The 27,624-nt window shown below is 42.0% G+C and overlaps 1 long non-coding RNA gene across 1 annotated transcript; it reads left to right on the forward strand.

The window, feature by feature from the left end:
* The first annotated feature begins 4,890 nt into the window (after positions 1-4,890).
* On the forward strand, positions 4,891-25,937 carry LOC120786512. Its single transcript, XR_005706726.1, has 3 exons — positions 4,891-5,269; positions 5,660-5,736; positions 25,204-25,937. It is a non-coding gene; the product is annotated as an uncharacterized LOC120786512 (long non-coding RNA).
* Positions 25,938-27,624: the final 1,687 nt, after the last annotated feature.

The raw sequence follows: 27,624 nt of genomic DNA on the forward strand, positions 1-27,624 counted from the left end.
AATATCCGGTGCCGGCATTTAAAAAATATCTCTCATTTTAGGATGTATACACATGGTAACTACTGTATGGTTAAGGTTAAGGAACGATTTTGGTCACGTTACCAAGTTCCAACAGTAACTGAACTCCTCAACAGTAATCATGCAACGGATGTAAATCGTGCCCTGCAGAATCATCCAATACGAAGCCAACTGCTAGGAAACTTGGCTGTAATGATGATAAGCATTGAACTTGATTGTGTCATCTTCGATATTTTGTACAGTAGCTGTGTGTGTGTGTGTGTGTGTGTGTGTGTGTGTGTGTGTGTGTGTGTGTGTGTGACTTACTGTCTGCCTTCTCACGATGTCAAATAAACCAGCCTGAACTGAACATACATCTCAAAAATAACATTCAACAATTATTGAGGGCAATCGCCTCTAAAAACAGGGATAATACCTGAAAACAGACAATAAGTGAATGTGTGCTGCAACATTACAATATATCAATTAGGAAAAATGTGACTTTATCCACCAAAAACGTTGCCACTTTGTAAGCAAAAGTCGTTGACTACTAAATAACCTAAATAATGATCTCTGCGGGTTCGTAATGACGTTGTGTTTCGTGGCGGAAATCGTGTTGCGGCTTTTTTTCATGACTTGATTGCTAAATTAGTGATTTGAAAAACAAAAACACACTCCATGTTTGATCCTCCTAAGGATCAAAAAGGTGTGTGTCATCCGAGCACCCTTTTCGCCGTTAAAGGTGAACTGGTGGATTTATTTAAAACAACTTTAGGGCTGCGTGGTTTCAGTCTCTCTGGACGTGAACTGACACACACTCGGTGTTCTGGGCTCGGCTGACCTTAAGAGATTTTCAATCGTTTTTAAGTTTAAGGTTTCCAGTCAAATTGTGGTCTGGTGACGGCTTCGTTTCGAGACGATCAATGACAAAAAATAGATTCCCTTTAAAGAATGTGGCCAGTGGAAACCTCACCATTAATTATTTAGGAACGCTGTACATTATTAACGATGACAACTGGAACCAAATCCGTCACGATGGATTTTAAATGATTGTTTGACATCATATTCTCTTTATGTGCACCTAGTAGTCGGGTCTTCGCTGATGCAGAAAAAAACACACACACACACACACACACACACACACACACACACACAAAGAAAATCAAACATATATTTAATTCAGTGTGCTGCACAGAATTGATCTCCAGCAGTGTATTGATTGCAAGTTTAGTGAAGGTATTGATGTATTGATACTTTAAGCTTGTATTATGAACATTCACTGCAGGCAGGCAAAACCTAAATCACTGTAATACATCTGCAGGGACCTCTTCTGACTTTATAGTGACATTAATCATGTTTTTCATCTACTATACTCACAATCTGCCCAGTATTTTTCTCTGTGAGCTGTCATGTGTGTATATTATTGTGAAATACATATTAGAGGATCACCAGAGTCGTCTTTGGTGAGGGAACAGCTGGCAAACAGTTGGGTAGATGTGTGCCAACTCCTCTGGCTATTTCTGCAGAGACAAACATGTAGCCCCTCCATCTGCGGTTCTTCCACGGTGCTTCTGCTGAACTCAGGTCAGCGCCACTCTTTCCACTTGAAACCTACGGACTCGGAATAAAATATTCATCTGCACGAAAACAGACAATAACTTGAAGGCAGCTGGCGAGAGTCTAAACTTAAGAGATTGAATAATAAAAAATAAAAAAAAACAACAGATCTGCAGAGCATGACTTTATCTAGTGAAGGATGCAGCGGAGATTTAACCTGTGCAAACTGAGTTCACATGAATATTTTTATCTGTTCACATACTGTAGATTGTTCATCACTATTTTGTCTCTTTGACAGTTAACAGTATAGTATAAACATTTAATCATAGCAATAGTATTATCTACATTTTCTTGCCAAAAAAATCACCAGTATTCAGGGAAAAAAAAGCCTCTAAAACCGAGACCTCAGGACACAAAAACCGACCACCGTGATGACATGTTTTGGGCAGGGTAAAATTCACTCAATAACCACTGAGGACACTGAGGTCATGTCCTCAGTATTTTGGGGGGACGTCGAGGTTTTTGCAACCTGTCACCATGTATAAATTCTTTACTTTCATGCACACATTTTTTTATTTTATTTGTAACATTACATTAGAGACAGGACCTTTAGTTAATTCTTAAATAAATTGATGTGGAAATGACCAAAATAATATGTGTAACCCTACTAGTAGTTCGCTTTTCTAACAAATCCAGCCCACATGTAGGACTCACGGTCCTAGAGTTACATTAGAGTTACAAAAATCCTGGCTACCTCCCTGGTTTTACTTATTCAACTGCAGGAGAAAGCCTGGGACGCATTATGCCTTTAAATAAAGTATTCGTTTGCATAAACATGAATAAATAAAATGCTTAAAGTGAATCCATTTTCACGTTAGCCAGAGAGGAATCTCTATCACGTTAGAGGAGGACAACATCACTGATTTCTGATATTTGATGGAAGGTCAATACTGACTGATATCAGCCAAAATGTAATACAAAGGAAAAGCATATGGTGATATAAAAATGAAAATGTAGTTATAAAAGAAGATTGTTTACCAATGGTTTTTTTTCGTATCCATGAAAATATTAATGGATAAACCTCAAAACCTTACAATAAAACAAATACTGAAACATTTCTGCCTTGCTTTAAAATACTGTAATTGGTAAAGGATAAATGTTTGTGAGGGATATCCCATTCACTCCAAACCTGAAAAGCCCAGCTACCTCGTGGCACTGACGCCGCAGCGCTGACGAGACCCTGAAACACTGACCGGCGTCGCCATGAAACTCTCTACTTTACTTGCTGCCCGCTGACCTGTGAGGTCAACTATTTGATCTGTTATTTTCCGCTGACTTGCCAGCGTGCATATTACAAAACCAACATGTCTGCTGCAGCTGACGTGTTTTGCATTTTACAACATTCAAGCTACATCTGGTCATTTTCCATCTTTTGGATCAATATGAGCAAACGTCTAGAATGGTTCTTGGTGGTTTTATTTATGCTTAATGTCATGTACCCTTACTTAAACAAAATCATATTGCATTTAATGCTGCTTCTGCAGGGTGAAGACGGCGCTGCCTGGAGGTTTTGGATCAGGACTACCTATTGCTGAGGAACACAAGCCAGGACTTGATGCAGAGTGCTGTAGAGATTTGCATATTATATTTTTCTGTCTTGTTGTTGAAGTCAGCAGTGAGTAATGGAGGCAAACAGCCTGAGCTACAGAGGCTGGGCCAAGAACAGGGAACAAGCCTCTGCTAATTTCCTGGCAAAAATTCATAATTAACACGTTAGATGTAGAGGCAGCGGTTGTCAAGGTAACTGATGACACCGCATTATCACTTGGCGCTTCTGCATCCTCCATCCTCCCTCTTTCCTCCCATTCATCAAGCAGCCATTGAACAGCTCCGAGCAGGGAGGAAGGGGAGGGCAACCCCCACCTAAACTCGTATTAAACTCCTATTTATTCACTGAAGAGAGTTCACACTCTTTTATTAGTGTGGTATCAATCTTGTAAAGACAATTACCATAATAGGTGATTATACATTAACCTACAATGGAGAGTGGTGGGCCTGGGAAATAATATTTTATTGCATAAACCATACTTTTATGGCTGTACACTTGAGTTTCTTTTCATGGGTCGGCTCACCCGAATTATAAAAAGGTCTATTTTGTCACTTACCTCAAGTATCTAGTCAAGCAGATAGTTGTGGATTTCTTTTCCCAGTACAATAGAGGTGAATGGAATTTTGTTCGCGGCGCACACAGCATTGAAAATTTACAAATTTATAAATTTGACCGGCAACATGTCTTTCCAGAATCAGTTTCCCCCTTCAAACCGCAGAACCCGCTGTTTTCATAAGGACTGTTTCTTTAGTGGAAAGTGGTTCCGATGAACTCAACAAAGTAACCTACTGGACTAGTTGTCGCCAGGAGTCAACTTCTGCTAACATTAACATTAACATTAAGGTCTGTTACCTTCGAGAATAGCAGCAGCTAACAATATTGAATCATGTGCTAAAGAGGAAAAGCTATTTGGATGGGAGGATCATTTTTGCAAGAAAAAAAAAATCACTTAAGAGGTCGTCATAAAAAAATATAACAAAAGGAAGAAACGATGACCGGACAACGCAAACGAAATTTGGATTTAAGCTAGCGAAACACCCGCGTAAACAGCAAACGTTAGCCGAGGTAGCAAGTGACGTCTACAGGAAGAACTGCTAATGAAAACAAATAAGGCTCGGTGATTCAAATACTGTAGGTTTAGTCAAACATATTTAAAAAAATATATTCGGATACATTAACCGTCAGCGCACTGCAGAGGTCTTTACATATCAGGAACGATGCGAATAAACAACGGGAAAAAGAGACGTCTTAAACGGCGGCGATAAAACAAACAAGATTCGGACAGCAGCTAGCTAAGTACAACCGGCACCGGTCTAGGTAGCCAGTGACACCTGCTAATGAAAACAAGTAGGACCCGGCGTTATGATTTAAAAAAGAAAAGCAAATTAAAAACTAAAACAGAAACAGACTCAAACGTCATGTCTGCCAAACAACACAGCTCCTTAGCTAACGAGGATGAGTAATCATTTTCGGTGCGTGCGTCCCTACTGAACTACATTAAATGTCAGCGCATTAATATTTACATCAACCGTGAGCGGCCGCACGACCGCGTGTCTCGGAAACTTAGCGACGGTTTCGAACGCGACGAGAGCCAATCACGTGCGAGGGCGAGAACTACCCGCTCCACGATTGGTCGATCGTTTCCGGTGTTCGGGCGCTGCGAGCGTGGGCAAGTGCCCTCTCGTCCAATCGGCGACTGCGGGCCGCGGAGCACGGCGGAGCCTCGGCGGACCCCGGCGGACCCCAGCGAGAGCGGTTTCCTCGTCGGAGAGTCGGGTTGAGCGACGCCACCGTGCGCGGGAGCCCCCTTGAGCATCGCCGGGAGAGCGCTCAGACATTACGGCGCAACGACGGGACCGAAACAACGCGACCAGACTCGAAAGCCGCGCGTCCTCTCACCGATTTTATGCGCTTTCCTCGTGTTTTGTTCGGTTTTATTTCTCCTCGCGTCGGAGGGGGAAACAGCGAGCGAGGCTTCACTGCGGCTGAATCAATTTTCTCTCCTCCAGACCTGGGAATTACAATGAAAAATGTAGGTGACACGTTTTCTTTCACAGTCCGGGAGCCACAGTAGGATCCAAGCGGAGAGGGCAAAGAAGACAGAAGGTAAAAAAAAAAAAAAAACAAATAAAAAAAAATCTGCGCTTCTTGTTGAAGAGACGTGGAAATTGTGAATCGAAGTGACATATCATGTGTCCAGCCCTGCGTAACTTCAAAGCTGGTCACATTTGGTGAAGGGGAAAATGGGTCTGTGGGGGTCGCGGTCTGCATCACAGCGTCCTCTCGGTTTCTTAATTGTTATTGCCGGCGAGTGACATTAAGTCGGAGTCGTCAATAATGCCACATTTTCGGCTCTAGGGCGCATGTGTGCCACTGCGATGTTTGCGCTTCATTGTTGAGCCCTCGTTTATCTTATTGAGGGGGGGACCTGTTATCTCCACCGCATTTTAGTTCAATTCAAACGATGCACTGTTTTCTCTCCCGTCTCTTTAAAAGGGGGAAAATGGTGACGGGCGCCGCATCTATAGGATCAGCATCCTCTCCGCGGAGCCCCTGCGTAAAGGAAATTACAGGTATTCTTATTTTTATTAATTTTTTTCTTTTGGTGCCTTCATTTCGTCGGTGCGGGTGGTGCTGCAGTGTGTCGGGCAGGCGAACAGGTTTCATCACGAGGCTCCGCTGCCATGAACGCACACATACGATGCAGGAACGCCTCGGCATAGTGCAACCAAACCCTCCCATTTTGTGTCTCACCGATGCCCCGAATGCAGCAGCAGCAGCAGCGGCAGCAGCAGCAGCATCGGTTACACTTGGAGTCACCTATAGCAGCTTGACAAAACAGAAATGGGGAAAAAAAAAATGTGTGTTTTCGTATGCATGTGTTTGCCAGCGCGTGCCACATGGGAGCCATGCAGAAAAAAAGACGGATCACACACATGCACACACACACACACACTCTCAGGGCCACGACTGGCTCCGGCGTGAGCATAATTGCCTCATGAATGCTAATGCATCCTGCTAACGCAGGAACACTGCAAGCCGACTGCTCGCCCCCTGCACTGCTGCCTCATGGGCTCGCAGGTGCTGCCCAGCCTTACCTAACCCGCATGTGTGCGTTTGGGCATGCAGGCGCGTGGGCGTCTGTGTAGGTGAGTGTTTGTGGATGATATCAGCTTGCATATGGTTGCAGGGGCCATGTGTGGTCGAGGGATGTGTTTTAACCAGGATTTTTTAGAGCTGCACACCTACACCTGCCTCAGCGGGTTACTAAAGTGAGGGTACATTAGAGAAGTGCTTCCCGTCCTCACACACTTAGATTTGGCCTCTTTGGACACATAAAAAAAAAAAAAAAATCCTGGTGTGATGCTTCACCTGTAGCAAAGTGACTAATTGAAACTTAAAATTCAAATACAACCTGAAACAGTAAGTGTGTGAAACAACAGCTTTTGCACCCTGAGCTAACTCTAAATAAAGACGGAGGATTTAACATCTGCATATCACACCCGGATATTATGAACAGCTGCCCCGGAGTTCGGTAGCAGGAAACGTTTCAGGGATCGAGGTAGCACTGCAACGTATGTGGCGTGTTTTCTTTCCTGATTGATCTGTCGATTCATTTTCAGTCAGTAAAATGTCAGTAATAGAGAAAAAATATCCGTCCTGTTTTCCAGAACTCATGGTGATGTCTTCTCATTGATGTCTTCACAAAGTCGAAAACTCAAACATATTCTATTTATAAATGTACAAAATGCAGAGAGGCTGAAATTCGTCACTTTTGAGAAGCTGTGAACAGCAAACGTTGAGCATTTTTGCTCAATAAATCACTCAAACAGTTAATTGATCATCAAAACATCAGGCTTTTAATTGTTTTTTTAAATCTATACTTGATCAATTGATTAAACATTTCAGGACTATAAACATGGATGATGTATCCTCTGAACACATAACATCCAAAGTCTCAGTTTTGTCTAAAATGGTGAAGAATGCCCGAGGTGATGCCTTAAAATTGCTTATTTTGTTTGACTAATGTTTTAAAACTCAAAGGTGTTTAATTTATAATTACATAAAACAGAGTATTGTTGCAGCTAAGGATTATTTTCATTATTGATTAATCTAGAAATAATTTTTTCTATTGATGGATCAATCATTTAGTCTATAAAATGTCGGAAGATTGTGAAAAATGTCCGTCAAACCTTCCGAGGGCTCAAGAGGATCCCTTAAAATTACTAATTAAGTCAAACCAACAGTCCAAAAAACCAGAGTTATTCCATTTACAATTACAATTTACAACTTTGCAATTTGGTTTGATAAATGGCTTCATTGATTGTTCGAATTGTAGCGTAGACCGATCTTCTGTCGATCAAGTAGTCGATTAATCGAATAAAGCGTCAGCTGTCAATGACACATTTCTATGTCAGGTCCTCAAAGTCAAGGAGCAGCGGCATCTTCTCAGAGCGTTTTTAACGTCTAACATCACCAATGACGGGTAAAAATCCTATGCAGGAGAGGAAGAGAGAGAGAGAGAGAGAGAGAGCACGCTGCACTCCCACAGCAGCCTCCATAGACCCGACTGCAGTGCAGCCACAGGACATGTTGCGTTTGAGTGTGGGGCATAGCTGCGATTATAGACGCGTATAACCCTACAGCTGACTGATCGCGCTTTGAAGCTGTTTGTGTGCCTATGTACGCCTACCTTTGAGTGAAATCAACAAGTTCACGCCCACTCTCCGGGGGCTGTTGAAAGGCATTCTGGGAAACGCAGGGAACCACTGACTGAAGTGGAGGCAACCGAGAAATTTGGTACAGCGAGTTGATGACAAAAGCGTTGCACATCACAGACGGATGACATAACAGCGTCAGAGTATCAGAGGGGGATCGTTCCTCAGAATGCAGTGTGCTTTGGGTGACGTTTACCTCGCTGTCTTAAAAGGCAGTCTAGACAATGATCTGAAGTTGCTGTCCCTCGTGGCACGATGGGTGACTTTAGCTCATTCACGGGTTGTGCTCATTCCCGATGCGGTGGAGGAGGTGGATCGTCTGCGGCTTCAGCGTCCATTATGGTCGTTTCATGAGTCAGCGGTGATTAATCTAATAGGTGGTGGTCAGGCTTTCAGTCCCCCCCCCGGAGAACGAGCTGGAAACGGGCTTTGTGCGTAGACAAGCGGCCTCGACCGCACCCCCGGATGTTGGGGGATTTTACCGGCGGCTTGTGGACACACTCAGGTATTCATGTCATCCCCGGCCGTGTGGGCACAAATGGCCGATGGTATTCTCTGCGTACAGCAACCTTCAGGAACAAAAAGCTGTTGTATTTGTGCCGCACAGTGACTCCTCTTCCTGGGACTCCTCCACTTCCTCATTGATGTGAGTGAGATATGTACTGTGCCTATTTACAGGTGTGGAAAAACCCAGATCCAACATCTGTAGGTGTATTTTTTTTAGATGATCATCTCTGAGAAGAGCAGCACACATAACCAAAACCTTTACCGTCCAGTGTCACTCGCTGCCTTTTAAAAGGGACACGATGTAACTGTGCACCATTCATTATTTTATAGAACAATTAAGTGACTTTTTAAAAAGTCCCCAAGAAGTGTAGAAACATTTAATAAATGTTTTTTACACACTATAATGTAGATGTAAAGCAGCTATAAAGACATTTTAAGTGTTTATTAATGTGCTGTACGTGACAACAATTTTAACCTCTCCTGAAGACATACTTTATATTATTACACCTATCGTCATTCATTATCTGTGTTTACAGCACCCTCCACTTATGGGTGTCCACAGGAGCAGGTATAGTTGTTAACATATACATTAATGAACACTTGTATCTACTTATAACTACATTTTAGGGTGTTATAAACACTATTATTGAATGATTATATACTACTACAGATGCTAAATAGGCGGACCTCAAGAACAGTGTTACCGGGATGTTAAACGTCTAATTTTGGAACGACCCATTCGTCGTCTGGCAGACGTCTTTATTAAAAGTTCCAGTTTAATGGGTGACATGTGGCTGACCCGGTTGGGCTCACTGCTGGCTGTTCCCAGGTCAGTCGGGAATGTAGACCGTGATAGTGGAGCAGATTCAGAGCCTGCGCGACAGGACTGGAAGCTATTTAGAGTCGATCGCATCCCTTATGCAAAGACAAAGTAGAGCAGCTTTTTATTCACACTTTGCCTGTTTCACTTCCTGGAATTGAATTGACTCTCTAGATTTGTAAAACAAGCTTTTTTTTTTTTGCATGAACTTCTCAGCTTCTGAGTATGTAGACCCAGCTTTAATATTGGCACATTGCCCCTGTGCCAGTGGCTCCTATAGGTTTCTGTGAATGAAAGAAACTGACTCCAAGATAATAAATCATTGGCTGTATACAAGATCTATCAGATTACTGATCTTGTGAATCTCCTACTGAAATGAACCCATATCTCCTACTCAATACTGCTTATAATCATATCACAACTTTAAATGAATAAATAGACTAAATCCCTGTATAATTAAATTGACAATAACAGCAACAACCAATAACGTCTAATAAGGTTGGGGTAGATGACTGTGTGACGCCATAGAGTATAAATTGTGACTAATTGTTTGAATAACCGTTTTAGTAATTTTTTAAGACAAAAATCTCAAATATTTGCTGTTCAACTGTTAAGATTTGATGCTTTTCTCTGTCACACATGAAAGTTTGTTAGACAAAACAAGACATCTGAAGATGTCGTCTTGGTCTGTGGGAAATAAAAGGCGTTTTCTACTATTTTCTGGCATTTTATAGACAAAACAATTAATCGGGTTATTAGAAAAAATAATGGACAGATTAACTGATAATGAAATTTTTTTTTTTAATGTGTTTGTCTAAACAATACAGTGGACGTCATTTGCAGCCCAAATTGAGAAAATGTCAAGCTCTTTGCCATAGTGCTTATACCGTGGTATCTATTGCTTTAATGCCTCTGGGTGTGTTACGCCATTGTGTGCGACGTTGCACACAATGTAACAGTAATGGTGTACCTTTTATTTGTGTTTAATTCACTGCAATTCACTGCCGCTAATTTTTAGGAAACTAAGAGGAAAGTTTCAAGGAAATTAAATGGACCTGTAAAATAAAACATTGCCCATTTTTTTTTGGGTTCGTCTTAAACGACCAGTGTGGAGGATTTAGTGGCATCTACTGGTGAGGATTGCAAACCACCTGAATACCCTCACCCCTCACCTTCGTAACGTTGGTTTGTCCGTTCTGGGCTACTGTAGAAACGCGGCGGGCTCCGTGGAAGAGGACCCCCTCCCTGTGTAGATATGAAGGGCTCATTCTATGCTAACGAAAACACAACGATTCCTCGTTTCAGGTGATCCTACACCAATGAAAACATTATTATGAATCTTATATTCCATTTTCTGCCAATAGATCGCCCGGATTCTTATACACTGTTCCTTTTAAATTTAAACATTTAGGAAGTCTTTTAGCAGGCAACATTGACATCCACTTTGTTTTTGCGTGGGAGCATGTCACTTTATTCAAAGTCAAGCAGTTGTTGACGACGCGGTTCTGGCTGCTAGATTTAATGACTTGCATGTAAAAGCATGTAGTGGTAAATCGAGTGATATTTTATAGCCACTTGAAAAAAACGGTATAGTGTTTTCTCCTTACTTTACTGTTACAGATACAGCTTGTAGTAATTTCTTATTTATGATCACAGTGCTTCCCGTACACAGTGTAACCCCTCACTTATATGCATGTAAATATTTTGTCTGGCATCTTCCCGCAACCTTTTTGTCTCGTTTTTCCCGGGAAGACACTTGGCAGCGGTCATGGTTGTTGCAAAGATTGTTTGTTGACACGTTCCGCCGATCCGGCTCGCCAGTGTTCATGTCTGAGCGGAGCCGAGCGGCCACCGAGTGCCACTGTTTCAAACTGAAATTATTTAGCGAGTGGTTAGTCATAGTCCTCAGGCCTGGAGTGGTGTACAGCTGGCATGATGAGAGCTGAGAATGTCCCTCGCCGGACCAACACCTTCCAGTTGGCTGCGAGGGAGGTGCAGCTCTCTCTGTGAGGCCTTTTCTTCCCAGTCATATCAACCACCTTCAACAGATGGGAGAGTGTGGCCACATCCCACTGCTGCACATACATGACAGCAAAACATTATGCTTAAATTTACGCCCTCTGAAGCTGTCACTGAGACAAAATTACACCGATGTTTCCACGGAAAGGGAATAATTATCACCCAGATCAGATTGACTAATTATACAGTCGATAATCTTTTGAAAGAAATAGTCAGAGTGGTTTCGCAGGCCAGCAGCATTGGGACTAATAGAGCAAAAAAAAAAAAAATGGACAGATTAACTGATAATGAAAATAATCGTCATTTGCTGCCCAAAATGAGAAAATGTCAAGATCTTTGCCATAGTGCTTATACCGTGGAATCTATTGCTTTAATGCCTCTGGGTGTGTTACGCCATTGTGTGCGACGTTGCACACAATGTAACAGTAATGGTGTACCTTTTATTTGTGTTTAATTCACTGCAATTCACTGCCGCTAATTTTTAGGAAACTAAGAGGAAAGTTTCAAGGAAATTAAATGGACCTGTAAAATAAAACATTGCCAATTTTTTTTCGTTTTTTGGGTTCGTCTTAAACGACCAGTGTGGAGGATTTAGTGGCATCTACTGGTGAGGATTGCAAACCACCTGAATACCCTCACCCCTCACCTTCGTAACGTTGGTTTGTCCGTTCTGGGCTACTGTAGAAACGTGGCGGGCTCCGTGGAAGAGGACCCCCTCCCTATGTAGATATGAAGGGCTCATTCTATGCTAACGAAAACACAACGATTCCTCGTTTCAGGTGATCCTACACCAATGAAAACCTTATTATGAATCTTATATTCCATTTTCTGCCAATAGATCGCCCGGATTCTTATACACTGTTCCTTTTAAATTTAAACATTTAGGAAGTCTTTTAGCAGGCAACATTGACATCCACTTTGTTTTTGCGTGGGAGCATGTCACTTTATTCAAAGTCAAGCAGTTGTTGACGACGCAGTCCTGGCTGCTAGATTTAACGACTTGCATGTAAAAGCATGTAGTGGTAAATCGAATGATATTTTATAGCCACTTGAAAAAAACGGTATAGTGTTTTCTCCTTACTTTACTGTTACAGATACAGCTTGTAGTAATTTCTTATTTATGATCACAGTGCTTCCCGTACACAGTGTAACCCCTCACTTATATGCATGTAAATATTTTGTCTGGCATCTTCCCGCAACCTTTTTGTCTCGTTTTTCCCGGGAAGACACTTGGCAGCGGTCATGGTTGTTGCAAAGATTGTTTGTTGACACGTTCCGCCGATCCGGCTCGCCAGTGTTCATGTCTGAGCGGAGCCGAGCGGCCACCGAGTGCCACTGTTTCAAACTGAAATTATTTAGCGAGTGGTTAGTCATAGTCCTCAGGCCTGGAGTGGTGTACAGCTGGCATGATGAGAGCTGAGAATGTCCCTCGCCGGACCAACACCTTCCAGTTGGCTGCGAGGGAGGTGCAGCTCTCTCTGTGAGGCCTTTTCTTCCCAGTCATATCAACCACCTTCAACAGATGGGAGAGTGTGGCCACATCCCACTGCTGCACATACATGACAGCAAAACATTATGTTTAAATTTACGCCCTCTGAAGCTGTCACTGAGACAAAATTACACCGATGTTTCCACGGAAAGGGAATAATTATCACCCAGATCAGATTGACTAATTATACAGTCGATAATCTTTTGAAAGAAATAGTCAGAGTGGTTTCGCAGGCCAGCAGCATTGGGACTAATAGAGCAAAAAAAAAAAAAAAATGTGTGTTATCTGTGAGATGCCTCACAATGGTCCTCATTCACAGTGGCTGTCACTATCTGTTTCACGGTCGTGACGACAGCATCTGGTGTAATAAACTGCGAGTACACGATGTAATCAATAACAACATTTACATATCACATAATAACTCCTGACACAAACAGTGATTCACCTCAGTATTGATTAAAGCTCTGCTGATTGAGTAAACGCTCACTCCTCATATAGTTGCTTTATAGACGATGTCATTTCACAGTTATTGGGCATTTTTTTTTTTTTTGCATCTCTTATTCTGCACGTCATGTTTTCTTGTTTGGTTCATTCACTGAGTTTATTTTTTGTAGTAGTTCATTTCAGCTTTATCATGGCACAACCAAGGGTGGGCACCAGTTTTATTTTTTTTTTTTTTACAAATGAGTGGTTCAGGTCAGGTTCGAGACAGGCTCCAATCAGACAGTCAGAATTCACATTTTTGGAAGGACTCACTGCTTTAGGAAGGTCCGTCTTTGCTATGCCAATGAAATTACAGCGAAAGGTTTCACTATTGTTTAAGCTGAACGTTTCTGAGAGTGTCATCCGCTACTGTTTTTCATTTACTAAACAGACTTTAGATTTAAAGACGCCCAACTCCACTTGTATTTGGCTGTAAATTTCCAAACTCACTGGGTCCTGGATGCTAAAAAAGTTAGGCAACAAATTCTTTAATTTATTCAGCACTTTCAATAATTTATTCATTAATTTTACCCCCCCCCCCCTTTTTTTTTTTTTTTTTTTAAACAAAATTCTCGTCCCGTTTCAGCCAAGTAGAAAATGAAAATGGCCCCATCAGGATGAAGTAGCATTAACCGGTGAACTAACTGTAAATATTAAAGGGACATTCCACAGATTAAACAGGAAGTCAGGTTATCTCAGCCTCTGATGCGTTGATTTTGATCATTCTTTTTTTTTTTTTTTTTTTAATAATACATGTCCTGCAAGTCCCCGAACGTGATAAAACTGCGATACAGAATCGCTGCGGTTTGCCTTTAAGACACGATTCCCCTTGATATCACTCCCGTTGTGTTTGTGTTTGTGTCGAGAGCAGGAGTGGGGCCCAGTAACTCTGTGTGCAGAGTGGTATCTGTAAGGTGCAGCATGTGATAAGGGAAAAATAATCAGTATCAATGGGGTTTTAATATTTAATGTAATACGTAATGGTATTGGCTGCTATTAACCTTTTGGTTGTGTTCAACCTCAAGCTCTTCAGGTCCTGTCGGGCTTCGGCGGGATTGTGCGCGTTGTCGAACTGTAAAAGGTCAAACCCTCTATTACATGTTAACAGGAGCACCGTGACAAGGTTTTGCGAGATGGGTTCTGCTGACTGGATCAAATTTAGAGTTTAAATAATAGTCAGACTTTAAAGAACTTGTGTTTGTCTAAACAATACAGCGGACGTCATTTGCAGGATTATATAGAACTAACTTTGTGGGTAATATAAAACCTTTCATGCAGCACCATTGGGGGTTGCAAAGGTTGTGAAATGGGCTGCTTTGAGCAAATTTTTTCAAAATAAGTAATTGTTTTCTGTGCCTCCCCAAAAATTGCAGGTAAGTCCCTTGATGATAGGAAATGGCATTTTAGTGGCGTCTGTCCTCAGGAATTGGTCCAGGGTGTTATGTAGGGACAGCCTTTGTAAAAGTAGGCCAGGTGGACCAGAGGGCAAGTCAGGGGCAGTTGTGTTCTTGTGCATAATCTTCAGATCCTCGAAAATGAATTGATTTTTAGCAATTGAAGATGAGATGAAGTAAATAGACCTTCACATGGATGAACGCCTTAAAGTTTACCCCTGTCCCAGGTTGATACTACTGTTGCTTAAGTTAAGATGTTGCAGGTGGCATGATGGGAATAGAAAATATGATGAGCGTTATGTATTTCATAGGTATCCCCAATGGTGTACCATGATACAACGACTAAATATTCACTGATTTTTACAGCACTTGTTTGTAGAGTGCTCATGTCATACGGAAGTTTTAGGACACTTGGAGGAATCACAACTCAAAATGAAGAAGACTTTGGAAAATGAGTCATTAGAGTTGAGTCCTGTTATCTGAATCAAAGTAGCTTCAGAATTACTGCATATATTGTAAGCGTAGGTGCGGGCGGCAGTCAGACTGCAGTAGGTGAGGTTTTAACAGTGAAGACCCACTGAAAGCAGTGCGAGGCAACGTGGCGTCTGCGATTCGCTTCACAAAGCCTTATGGGATTCCAGGCAACGTGGGGCCGACGGGTGATGTGAGAAATGGAAGGGGTCCAGGGTTAAAAAAAATTTCTAACTGGATGCAAATGTCGGCGAAGCTGTGCGCTTTGCAGTAATTCGCAGAAAAAAATGACAAAGAAAAAGTGTTGAAGCAGTGGGACAGGAAGCTGAGTCCTTTGTTGCAGTGGATGAGTGTCTGTGGAGACGATCATTTGTGGGATCCCTCTGTCGGACGTCCCTTGCCTCCAAGTTTACAGGTACAAACAAAGAGGAATTGCCCACAGTGACGGGCCAGAGGTGGCGGAGGCAGGGCCCTGACTTTATTCTGGGAAACAGCTGGTTGAAGCCACAGGTTTTGGCTGGTCTATCCTTAATGATACAGGAATTCATATTAATTTTCTGTCCTGGCAATATGTTCCATTTTTGTTAATCAATTTGCTTAACCGAATGTGTTATGGGTGTTTTATATTGTTAGTATAGTCATTAGAAATCTTATTAGATTGTTATTAGATTAGTACAGAGGGGAATTAGTAGTGCAATAAGCAAAACATTTCTATTTCCTTATTGTACCTTGTAGTGCTGAAATAATTAGTCAATTAATTGATTAGATAATCTACAGAAAATTTACAATCAGTTTAAATAGTTGATTAATATGTTTAAGTAATTTAGTAGTCGGCAAAAATGCCAAAAGTGAGTACAGCTGCTTGTGTTTAGACGACATTTAAAATTTGAGAACTTCAGTTTCTTTCCTTAATGGGAAAAAAAGGTTTTATAGACGAAACTTGTTTGTAAAAAAAGTATCGTTTTGGTATCGGTAAGGAGGTTTGGGTAAAGAGGGTATTGTATCAGCCCTGTGTACAGTACACGGTGGTTTTTGCCACGATTAGTTGATTAATCATTTAGTCGCTCTACAGAAAATGAATCGGGAACTGTTTAGATAGATGCCAAAAAAAAGAATAGCACCAGACTCTCAAATGTAAGAACTTACTGCTTTACTTTGACCTCCAGGATATTGCGGTGGGCATTTTTCACTGTTAATGTTAATGTTTGCTAAACAAAACAATTAATCAATTGCGAAAATACTCGGCAGAGTAATCAGTAATGAAAATAAATGTTTGTGGCAGGAGAGAATAATCCGATGGCAGCAGAAATGATTGGTTGGTTTAAGTCATTTATCAAAGAAAAACGCCAAAGTTTCACAGCTTCCAGTTCCTCATTTGTGAGGGTCTGCTGTTTTTCTCGGTTTGTATTTCATTTTAAATTGAATATCTTTGAGTTTTGGACAATTGCTCGGGAAAAAAGTCACCTTGGGAGTTTTCATAATGTTTAGAAAAAGGTAAACAATTAATTGATTATATGAAAAAATAATCAATAATAAACACAATACTTTAGTTACAGCAAAGTATGTACTTTAACCACCATAACTGGGCTTTGTTTCCCTTTTTAATTGAATTAGTATTGTTCATTCTGACTATAATTGGACATATTTTAATTATATTGTCCCTCAGAAATAGGATAGTTAATATTATAAATAGGTAGTTTTAATGTTGTTTCCTTTATTGTGGATTTTATTGAGCTCTAAATCTGATTCCTGGCGGCAGTGATAAAGTGTTTAATATGAGGCAATCGAGTTTATGAAAGCATTGTGAAAGTCGTGTACCATACATTTATGGTCTGCAAAATAAAAAACCCAAACCTCACTAAATGACTCACATCACCGTGCTTTGTATGTGTTCGTCAAGATGTAACGTACTTTGTTGAATTGTGTCGTTATGGCTCAACCCGCCAAACACCAGATTACTCAACTCTGGCCGAAATAAATCGTTATGACTTTTTATGTAGCGTCATTCTGATGAGAGTTAATGGAAGCACAGGGCCTTCTATAATACTCCCCACTTAACACTATCGTCTGAAAACTAGGCTGCATTAATGGATTTTTATTTTTAAACCAGTTTTATTCCACCGCCGCCGCATCACTGTGTCAGGACCAAGGGCAGTGCATTGACCTTTACGGACAGGGTTCACAGCGGCGACGGCTCTGCCAGCTTCGCCCCAGTCCATGTCAGAATGCAGAGCCATACTGTTGCTGCCGCCGCCGCTGCTATGTTCCCCTATGCGCTGGCACATTTCCCAGCATGCTTCAGAGAGGGGGGGGTCGAGGGGCAAAGAAGAGAAAGGGAGGAAGGGTCAGAGAAGAGGTGAGAGAGGAGGCAGGTGGAGTGCGGTGTGTTCATAAAGAAACCCACCACGGTGAGATGACAGCCGACCGACGTTGTTGATGTGGACGCCGCCGGACTGACTGACGTTTGTTTGTGTTACAGAAAAACGCACATGACACAAAGAAAGAAAAAGAAAAAGCTCCAGATAGTAACAGCGGGAACAAACGTCTTTTTTTTTTTTTTTTTCTTCTCCCCTTGTTTTTTCGCTTTCTCTCTTTTCAGTGCTGCAGTGCTATTCTGAGAGAGACGCTTCGGCCCACGCACTGCCAGAGAGGGAGGGAGTGAATGGATGGAGGGATAGTGTGTGTGTGTGTGTGTTTTACAGGGGGTCTGCTGCACTAACTCGTTGCCTGTTGGGGGGCTTCTGTGTCTTTTAAAGCTCATGTGTCCCTGCAAGGGAAAGTCAGGCGGGCATACAGCAGCGAGACAGATGTGCAGGCACATATATAGGTAGTAGGACCTGGGTGACTGGTTGAAATCAATGTAAAGATAGTAATACTATTTTTTCAATATTGACGTATAGTACAAAATGACATGTATACATAATTACCATGTGTAAATAATCAATGTGATGTTCAGTGCAATGAACTGCATTACATCAGATACTCCTCTAGGGCTGCAACTAACAATATTTGTTTGTTATTGATTCGCCCTTTCAGTTGCTCTTAATTACTAATGTATTAATTGTTTGGTCTACAGAATATCAGAAAATAGTGAAAAAGGCCGTCTTTGTCGTTCCAGCCCCCTAAATACCAAATAAATCCACAGTAAAATGATAGAAAATAGAGAGAGGCATCAAAAACTCACGTCTGAGGAGCTGGAAACTGTATTTGGCTTCATTTACTAAATTATTAAATTAGTGAAACTGTTAATTGATCATCCAAATTGTTGCATTAATATATGATCTCATCGATAAACTGCAGTATTACAATTATCAGTTAGTAGAAAGATGTCAGCCAGCCTGCAAAAACAGTGTAGACAGGAAAAAAAGATTGAGTATTGCAGAATTTCCCCTGAATACCAAGACTAAAGCGTTCACAAAAGTCAGATCCCTCTCTAACCTGAGGTTCTCTTTTCCATACGCGCTTTCCGAACTACAAGTTGTCAAGTTCCTTGTAATTGAAGCACAATGTGGCAGAGAGTCAACAGACTGGTACCACATCTCTAAATGTCTGAATCACTCAGGAAGGCATTGCTCACACATTTTAGGTTTTGTAACTCGCTGTGCTTAAAATAACTGCATTTTTAAGTAGATTTTCTTTGGAATTACTGCGGTTTGGATAAATTACTGGAGATCAGAAGATGCAGCATTTAGAAAGTTATATATCAAATAGCAATCTTAAAATTTACTCACAGTATTATTTAATTGGATCTGCTAAAATCAGGAGGAACCTGCCCTTTTCAACCCCCGGCAGATACTTAAAGCAGGGAATGCAGTAATATACAGTATTTGTCCAAGCTATTACATATTAATTCCAAGCCGGTTTTGAGTAGCCACGCTGGTGTGAACACACTGGAATAGTGACAGAAGTGTTCTCAAAGTCAGCGTGAAATAAATATTTCAAAGTGTGCCGGCGACAGACAGTAGTGTCCCGTAAATCACGGAACAAAGGAAATGCTGCAGAGGCTTTAAACAAATTGTCGGTGGTGAAACGGCATCAGATTGATCTTTTTGAAAACAAAAAATTAAGTTCAGAATCTCCTGGGAAACACTCAGCTCTCCCCCCTTGTGACGTTTAATCAGCAGTGGTTTTCAAAAGTCACAGTTTGTCATGAATCATGATTTTCCTTTGACTACAAAACAGTAGGGGTGGGCAATGTGGATAGCATCAAGGTATATGTCACTTTACTAGACCCCCCCCCACCAGTAATTGACCGGGTATGTGTCAGCCCATAAATGACTAGAAACTGAAGTACAGAACTTCCAAAGACATGTTTTGAAACGGCTCCACCATTTTATGGTTCGTCTCACAGAGAGTAGTGACACGTTTATTTATTTACTTTTTTCAAGTGTCCGGCGCATTTCCAGGCTCACCTTTTATATAGTGTATATTGTATAGTAGTAATATACTGCGTTGTGTAGAAATGGGACACGGCTATAGTGTTCCGGCACATGCTGTTGGCAGGAAGGCGGAGCAGCAGGTACATGTATACAAGCAGCGAGGAAAAAATCCATACATGTGTGCGGCACACAGAGCAAAGACAAATGGCCGGGCTCAGCAGGGAGACGGGAAAAGCAGGAAGATGGAGTGAGACCCTGCACAGGTTTATGCAGGCAGGCAGACAGACAGATACAGACGCAGCCATACAAGTAAGCCATAAACACAAGCAGTCATACAGTATATAAGAAAACCGGAAGACATGCTTAATAAACACGTTGCTGTAGCGGGAAGACATAATAAAGGTCCTATTTTCTCTGTCTGTTTGGTTTTGGCTGCTGTAACCACGTAATTCCCCTTTAGGAGTGATAGACTCCTTTCTCTGTCTCTATCATCTGGTTATTTTGAAAACTGATGTAAACTAACAGCAGATTTCATGTAAGAATTTTTTTAATTTGGGGGTGTAAACAGGGCTGGCGGTGCTTTTATTGTTATTTGCTTATGTTGTATTATAATCCTCCTATATTCATCACTGTACTTTCTCACAGTAAGTTTGACCCACACGCACAGAGTCTTAGATTAATAAACAAGGGGATTAACAAGCAGAATATCCTTTAAAAAAACACAGTCAGAGTCAAAATTCCATTACTTTAACTTCCTGGACAACAGTGTTGTCTTTAGTGTTACCTCATTGTGTTGTAGTAAGCATAAACAATAACAGCCAATAAAACAGTCCCCCCTCTGGCCCTTACATCCTGTTTTACCAGGCGATAATATCAAATTCAGGAAGAAAAATGGACTGAAAATGCTGCAGAAGTCTGTATCTTAATGTGCTATTCATTTAGAAGTTTTACTACCTATGTGCGGTTTTGCCGGCTGTTAAATTTTGGTCGAATTTATTAGCGAGTACCACGAAGTCTTACATTTATATCCTGTGAAACCGGCGGGCGCCCAGTCCATGTTTAATCCTTGAACAGACACATCCGTATCTGTGTGCACACATTCAGGATTTGAGTGTTTTTTTTTATTTATTTTGTTTCTATTTTTATTGACTTAATGCACTTATTGCCTAGAAAGCCGGCGGAAGTTCGGCGGTTGGTCAGCGCGGGGCTCCTTATTTCCCACATCTGAGGAAGCGGGTCGGAAAGGCCCCCCGGGGGGGGGTCGGGACACGCTGATGTGAAGCCAGGCTGTCAGGGCAGCAGAGCGCCCAGAACTGTCCGGCAGACAGGAAAGTTGTGGCCGCTAGGTTTGTGGGTTACTGTGGTCCAGGAAATAGTTCCCGTCAACTCCTCAACCCTGGGATCAGAACATCCTGTTCTCATATATTTTTCTCCTCCACTTACGTTCAGAGAGCAAAGTCCCTTTTCATCATTTCCTACGCTATAATTATTCTCTACCTTGCGGGTTTTCGTCTATCCGATGTCTTGTTGCACGTTTCGCCTTTTGAAACTGCAGCTCCGATGCTTCTGTCAGCTGTTGGGTTATGCTGTTGCTCCGGAGACCGAGTCTTGTCCTGCTGGCGATCTCATTTTTTTGTTTGCTACAGAAAGAACCAGCACCTAAACATAGAAATTCGAAATCTAAAAGTGCGTTTCCTTTACAGGGTCGAGCTTCCTGGTAAGAAAAACCAGGAGGGCCTGCGGGAATCTCGTCACAGCAGGATGAAGTCATTGCCGGACCTACCGTGTATGTCAGTCCGGGGTTTGATAGCATTTTGTTGAATCCGAATCCATTATCAGATCCTCTTATCAAACCTAAATCCTTTTGAATCCCTCATCGAATCTCTTAAAAGGTTTATCGTTCATCATTTGCAAGTAACTAAAGTTGTAAATAAATAGAAGAGATTGGCTTTAGATCTGTGATCACCTGTTGTTGGGCAATAAGCCGGAAATACAACAGTTTTTAAATGTTAGCTGCTAAATTCATCAACATTAACATTAACTAAGCTGGTCTAATTAATTTTCCCAACCTGTAGCTCCAACCTGAAAATGAGCTGAGCAGCAGAAGATATGAAATGTTGATTATTGATTGATATTGATTGTTGTGAAACAGCTGGAACCAACTGACCTTTAGACCTGACTTTTGAAAAAATACTTGGTCCAAATAATAGGGCTGGATAAAACAATAAATAAATTTAAAAAAAAAACAACCTTTTCTGATTAATCAGGATTTTTATTTGAATGATCCAGTATCGTTTCTTGAAATACCGAGTAAAGTTCGATCTTTGAGTTTGCCGACTGTCTCAGTAAACATGTACATCTCTGCTAAATGTTCTGTCTGCGCGGTGGTGACCTGTTGCATTTGTTGCAAGTCGGGGCCCCCTGATGTTTCAAATGTCTAATTTGTGGAAAAGGTCATTTAAAGTTAAAAAGGTAATGGTTATATGACCATATGGTTCTATGGTTGTATGAGTCGACCTGCATCGAGAGCGTTTACAAGCGGGACGGACTGGAAAAACGACTCTGCGCGCTGATCTGAGCTCTTGGTTTTGTGTTTGCTGAAGAAACATTCTGTCTGTGGCTGCGAGATGTGAGGCGGTGGAAGTCGAGTGAGCGGTGTGTGGATGCTGCTTTGTTCCGGGGCACCAGCTAACAGCGGTCTGCAGATACCAGGCCCATGTCTCGTCCTCACAAACAGATGAATTAGTGAGCAGACTTCCGGTTTCTGCCCTGCCTGTGCTCAGAGTAATAGGTAAAGCTGATGTGCCGTACTTGGTTGAAGCACCTGCCGCTGTCCGTGGGACAGCTTTTATTTTATTGAAACATGCCCTTGTACATGACACTGTAAAACGAGGCTTATAGTGAGTGGATCTGAACTGTGATTTTCTCATTACCTCATAGTCATCTGACTATTTCTGAATTTCTGTTCGGCGGGACGTCTGTGGGCAGGTTACTCTCTCAGCAGCTGTAGCTACCGGCCAACTGACGGACTTACTGCAGCGAATCGATTGCTCTCTCACAACCCTTTCCCTCCGACAGCTGGCATTTTTTTCTCACTGCCTCTTCGGGCTCATCATCTGTGACGGGCTGTAACCCTTGGCCGTTGGACGGATTTTCTCCCTGGCTAATTTCTGCGCTGCAGACGTCGGGGAGACCATGCGAACTTTCCGGCATTTATTACATCCGTGGCAGCAGAACGCGGTACGCCAGCCTTCGGAAGCTGCTGCAGGTTAAAACCGGACTAACAAAACACTTTTACGGCTGATTGACGCTGAAAGACTCACTGTAGGCGGACTTGAAAACGCTCGCCGGCCTAACAACGTTAAGACTGCAAACAAACCCATAATATAACAGCATAGTTACCATAGTACCAGTCAAAAATAACACCCGATGTCGTCAACGGTAAATGAATCATATTCGTCCTTGAGTGTGAGACAATCCCCACTTTTTCAAACCTTATTCCCAGTGAAAGATGTTGCCTTGTATTCAGGCCAGCGTGGAATCCTTCCTCTCGTGCGTGGTATCACAGGGGCCATAGGTCAAAGGTCATGAAGGTCACTCAGTACATAGACTTTATGGCAACATAAACTACAAGTATTAGATGAGGGTAAGAGCCCATCAGTTTTAGGGTTTGTTAGATTCTTTCCTGACAGCAGTGCTTTGCTGAGCCCCTCCCATTCCTGGCGCTGCAGGCCTCATTCTGTAAACAGAGCACGCACACACACACACACACACACACACACCCACACACACACACACACACACACACACACACACACACACACACACACAAGCACTCATGCACACACATACTTGTACTTCTGTCTTTGTGAGGACACTCGTTGACATAATGCATTCCCGAGCCCCTTACCCCAACCTTAGCCATTACAACTAAATGCCTAAGCCCAACCGTTGCCCTAAACCCCAACCTGACCTAAACCTCACTCTAACCTGAACCCTGAAAAACCAGGTCTCAACCCCAGAACGGCCCCGGTGAATGGGGGGTCAGAGAGTGAGGACCGGCCAAAATGTCGCCGCTTTCCCAAAATGTCCTCACTCCTTAAGGTATATAACTCAAACTGGTCCTCGCGAAGATGGAAGTACAAGTACACGCACACACACACACACACACACACATCTGTGGTCTCTTTCCTCTGTCCCTCTGTCAGTCCATATGGAAGCTGTCATGTCGTCTGCCTTTTATCAAAGTCGGATCACGACTGCTCCCATCTCCTCTGTCAGCTGATGTTTAATGTGTGTGTGTGTGTGTGTGCGCCTGCGCGCGCATCGTAGGAGCTAGTATGTGTGCTATAGCTCCTTCAGTTAAGCAGAATATCAGGTTTAATCAGGCATTCAGTAGCTGTACTTACAGTTGCTCAAGGCCAGAGCATTATATAAAATTACCTCCAACCTCCCGGCCTAAATCACAGTGTCTCCAATGACAGAAACGTCCTCTCTGCCCAAATTAAATCCGGGCGATGCGTTTGTGCATTTCCTGACACAGGAAGTAATAAAGTCAACCTTGTGAGCAATATCTTAAGTGTTTCCTGATAAATAGTGCGGACAGTTGGACTCTACTGACCTCACATTACTGGAATTAGGGATATTGTCTCTTGCCGACATTTTGAGGTAAACAATGTATTTTTACACTGTGGAGTTGGTTTTTTTAAATCAGTATTAAAGCTTAGAATATCTTTACATGGTTCACTAAAGGCCTCCCTGAAAGATTTTTTAATTTCACTCAAATCAGTAAAGGTCGCTGTTGTTGCTTAGATTTTTCTGAATAATGCACATTATTTTTCAAGTAAAAATACTAAAAAAAAAAAAAAAAAGCTTCAGACGTTGATATTTTCTGCTTTCCTCTGTTTTATATCTTTGTAAACTGAATATCTTCTGGTTTTGGACTAATGGTTGGATAAAGCAAGACATTTGAAGACGTCACCTTGGGCTCTGATAAAATGTCAGAAAATAGTGAAGAATATCTATCCCGCTTTTTCAGCCAGTCGAGAAAATAAGCAGCAGATAATTCGACGATGAAAACAGTTGTTATTTGCAGCCCTAGTTTGATATTTCATTACAGATGAAAATCAAATGTGAAGAATTGCTTTCACAGACTGGAATGATGCCACAGAACTCAGACATAACCAGCAGAATGTAATAATTTATGTTTTCAACGAAAATCAGGTATTTTTTTTCTTTTTGGCATTGATCAGAAATAATCAATCATATTAAACCCTGTGATTCCAGATTGCAGCAAACCATCAATGAGAATGTGTTTTTTTTTTTTTTTTTTTCTGGTAACAAAAAAGTTACTGAAAAATTACAACTTATGCAAAACATCTCCACCCACTCCCTGAAATGATTTCACATTTATAACGGTTAATCCCTGCCAGTCATTTAAATACGCTCATAAATTTGTGCACCACCATTGTTCACAGTTCAAAAGCTGTTTTAATAAGAAATTATGACAAAAAGGTTGAACTAGTTCACATCTTGTCGGTTTGGGAGAAGATGAAAAGAAGTTCACGCAACGAGTTGAGTGAAATGGGGTAGAAATACCAGTGATTTCTATAAACATTTCCAGACGACTATATACATACTGAGGATATGCTGAGTCTTTTTTTTTTTAACCAACATTTACGTCAGCACATTGCACACAGCAAAGCTGGATTGAATGTATCCTAACAAACACCCTGTGTGTGTTGTGTTCTTCTGTTGCAGTGTGAAAACTGCCGAACAAGTGGATGTGAACCTGTGAGGGAAAAGAAAACGGAGAGAAGGTGGAAGCGACTTGGATCCCGTCAGGACTGTCCCTGTTTTCAAAGCCCAGGCTTTAATCATTAACCATTCCAACTATTTTTATCGGTTTGATGTTGTTGGGATCAAGGTCCCAGACCTCCTCCCCTCTCGTCTGTCGTTTTGTTCCAAGCGAGACCAAAACCAGGTGCCAAACTGACTGTGTCAAGAGAACAAGCAAAAAATCTACTGAACTTACCATCAGCAAATCATCATAAGAAGAGTTTATTATTAAGTCATTTATCTTTGGAAACCCAATTTAGTACAGCTCCCTTTCTCTCCCCCTCTGCCCATGAAAACGTTACGACGGTCTGCATCCCATTAAAGTCACATTTCATCTCAACACGTCCATGACGGCGTATTAAAGAGATATTTTAGAAAACAGAAACAACAGTAAAAGTTTATATCCATTGTCTTCAGTCAGTGTGTGCTGCTAAAAGCCGAGAGATGATTCATACTGGGACGATGATCAGTGCATTATTGGTTCAAAGTGCTTTATAAACAGATCCTCCAGCTGATGGTTTGTTTGTAGTTGGTGGCGTGGTAAGCGGTGATAACTCTCTACGCCGTCTGAACATTCGAAGGCCTCGGCGGGACGGTGTTTGACTGACGGGCGACACGAGCCGCATCTAAACCTGCTAAATATAGGCACCGCTACCGCCGCCATCACCGCTGCCGCTGCTGCTGCCGCTGCTGCTGCTGCTGCTATCTCAAAGGCTTGGAGATAGGCCGTCGTCTCAGTCTGCGCTGTGAAACACTGTTGACACTTTTCCTATCTCCTTCTTCCAGTTGCTTATATGAGAGAGGCCTCTCACTCTTCGCCGTCTTCTGTTTCTTCCATATGCGGCGTTCGATTACGCCCCACTGAACGACCTGAAAGCCCCCTTTATCTAATCCCGGTGACCTCCTCAACCTTTTTTCTTTTTTTCTTTTTTGCATTCTTCCTTTTATTCTACTAAAAACATGCAATTTAAAACCTTTCACTGTATTTACACTTTTTGTGGAAGGAGACCCAATATTTAAGAAGAAGAACGTAGCCTAAAGCCATACTGAACACCAGCCATACAAATACCTTTCACATTTACAAAACACCTCACGATGTTTAAGATCTCTCCAACAAAGTGATCTTCGGTCACATCGGTGCACGTACACATTCAGGGAGTCAGTGAAGAAGCCGCTGGTGAGAGGAACCAGAAGCTTCACGCATTTGGGTGAAAGAACAGATTTGTAAGTCGTGACTTTTTCTACCCGCGTCTCTCACGATCGCACCCCGAACCGAACCTGGGACCAGACAGCCCGCGGTGTCCGTGGCCGTGGCAGTGAACGTGGCCGCGTCGAGTTCCCCGTCGTCATCCCGTGTTCCTCTGTGTTGACGGATGAATCCGGACATTTTCATGTCTGTTCTGTGGGCAGAACCTCGCTGCCCTGCTAGAACCGGGCCCAAGCCCTCATTCGTTCTCTTCTGTTGGGCCAAGCTAAATTCGGAGCAAAGACACTCACACAAGGGTATCGAACGCACATAGATCCTCACGGTTTTTTTTTTTGGTCTTTTCTTTCTGTAATTTTTGTCACCGGTTTCTCGCTATTGATCGCTCTTTTGTGAATGCCTTGACATGCTCAACTGATCTCCGTCCTCTAGTAGCTGCTGGAAGGACTTTTTCCTAAAGATCTGATGCTGCTTAATGCCGTCATCTAGCAGTAACCTTTATAAGTCAAAATCACCGTCCACAACTCCTAAATACACCTTTCTGCTATAATTTTAAACCAAAACTTCAAGCATATTGACCTTTACTGACTCTCTTCCTCGAAAAGTTTTAAAAGGAAGAGCTTGTTTTTTGGGCAAATGGTGAGTGTGATGTAGAAGAAATACAAATTTATGTCACAGCTTGTGCAAAAATATAGATCCGAGCTTGTTCGCCAAACAAAGCCGGGATCTCTAAAGCTGCCAGCAGTGTTTTTTACACACACAAGACACACGGAGCTTGAACATTTGATTTGATTTAAAAAAAAACCAAAACATTATTTTTCCATGTATGATTTACACATCAGTTTATCCACGCAGGACAACAGAAGTGCCAAACTCCCAACAAAAAATTCCCATTCTCATTCTCAAAGCTCATCAAAGGTGAAAAATAAAGTTTACATACAGCGCTAAATGTTTACAGACTACATTTCCCCATCGCGGTTCCTTACGTGAATCGTAACTTTCGTGCCATGAACAACTCCCACAAAGCTCTTTAGTAGGAGATATAGGACTCTTTGTTTTTGGAGGGGTCATTATATTAAGAGTTTACAGTTTTCTCGCACTCGTTGTGTTTACGGAAATGTAAAAAAAATTTACTGCCT

Source organism: Xiphias gladius, chromosome 24, assembly GCF_016859285.1.
Source record: "Xiphias gladius isolate SHS-SW01 ecotype Sanya breed wild chromosome 24, ASM1685928v1, whole genome shotgun sequence".
NCBI lineage: Eukaryota > Metazoa > Chordata > Actinopteri > Istiophoriformes > Xiphiidae > Xiphias > Xiphias gladius.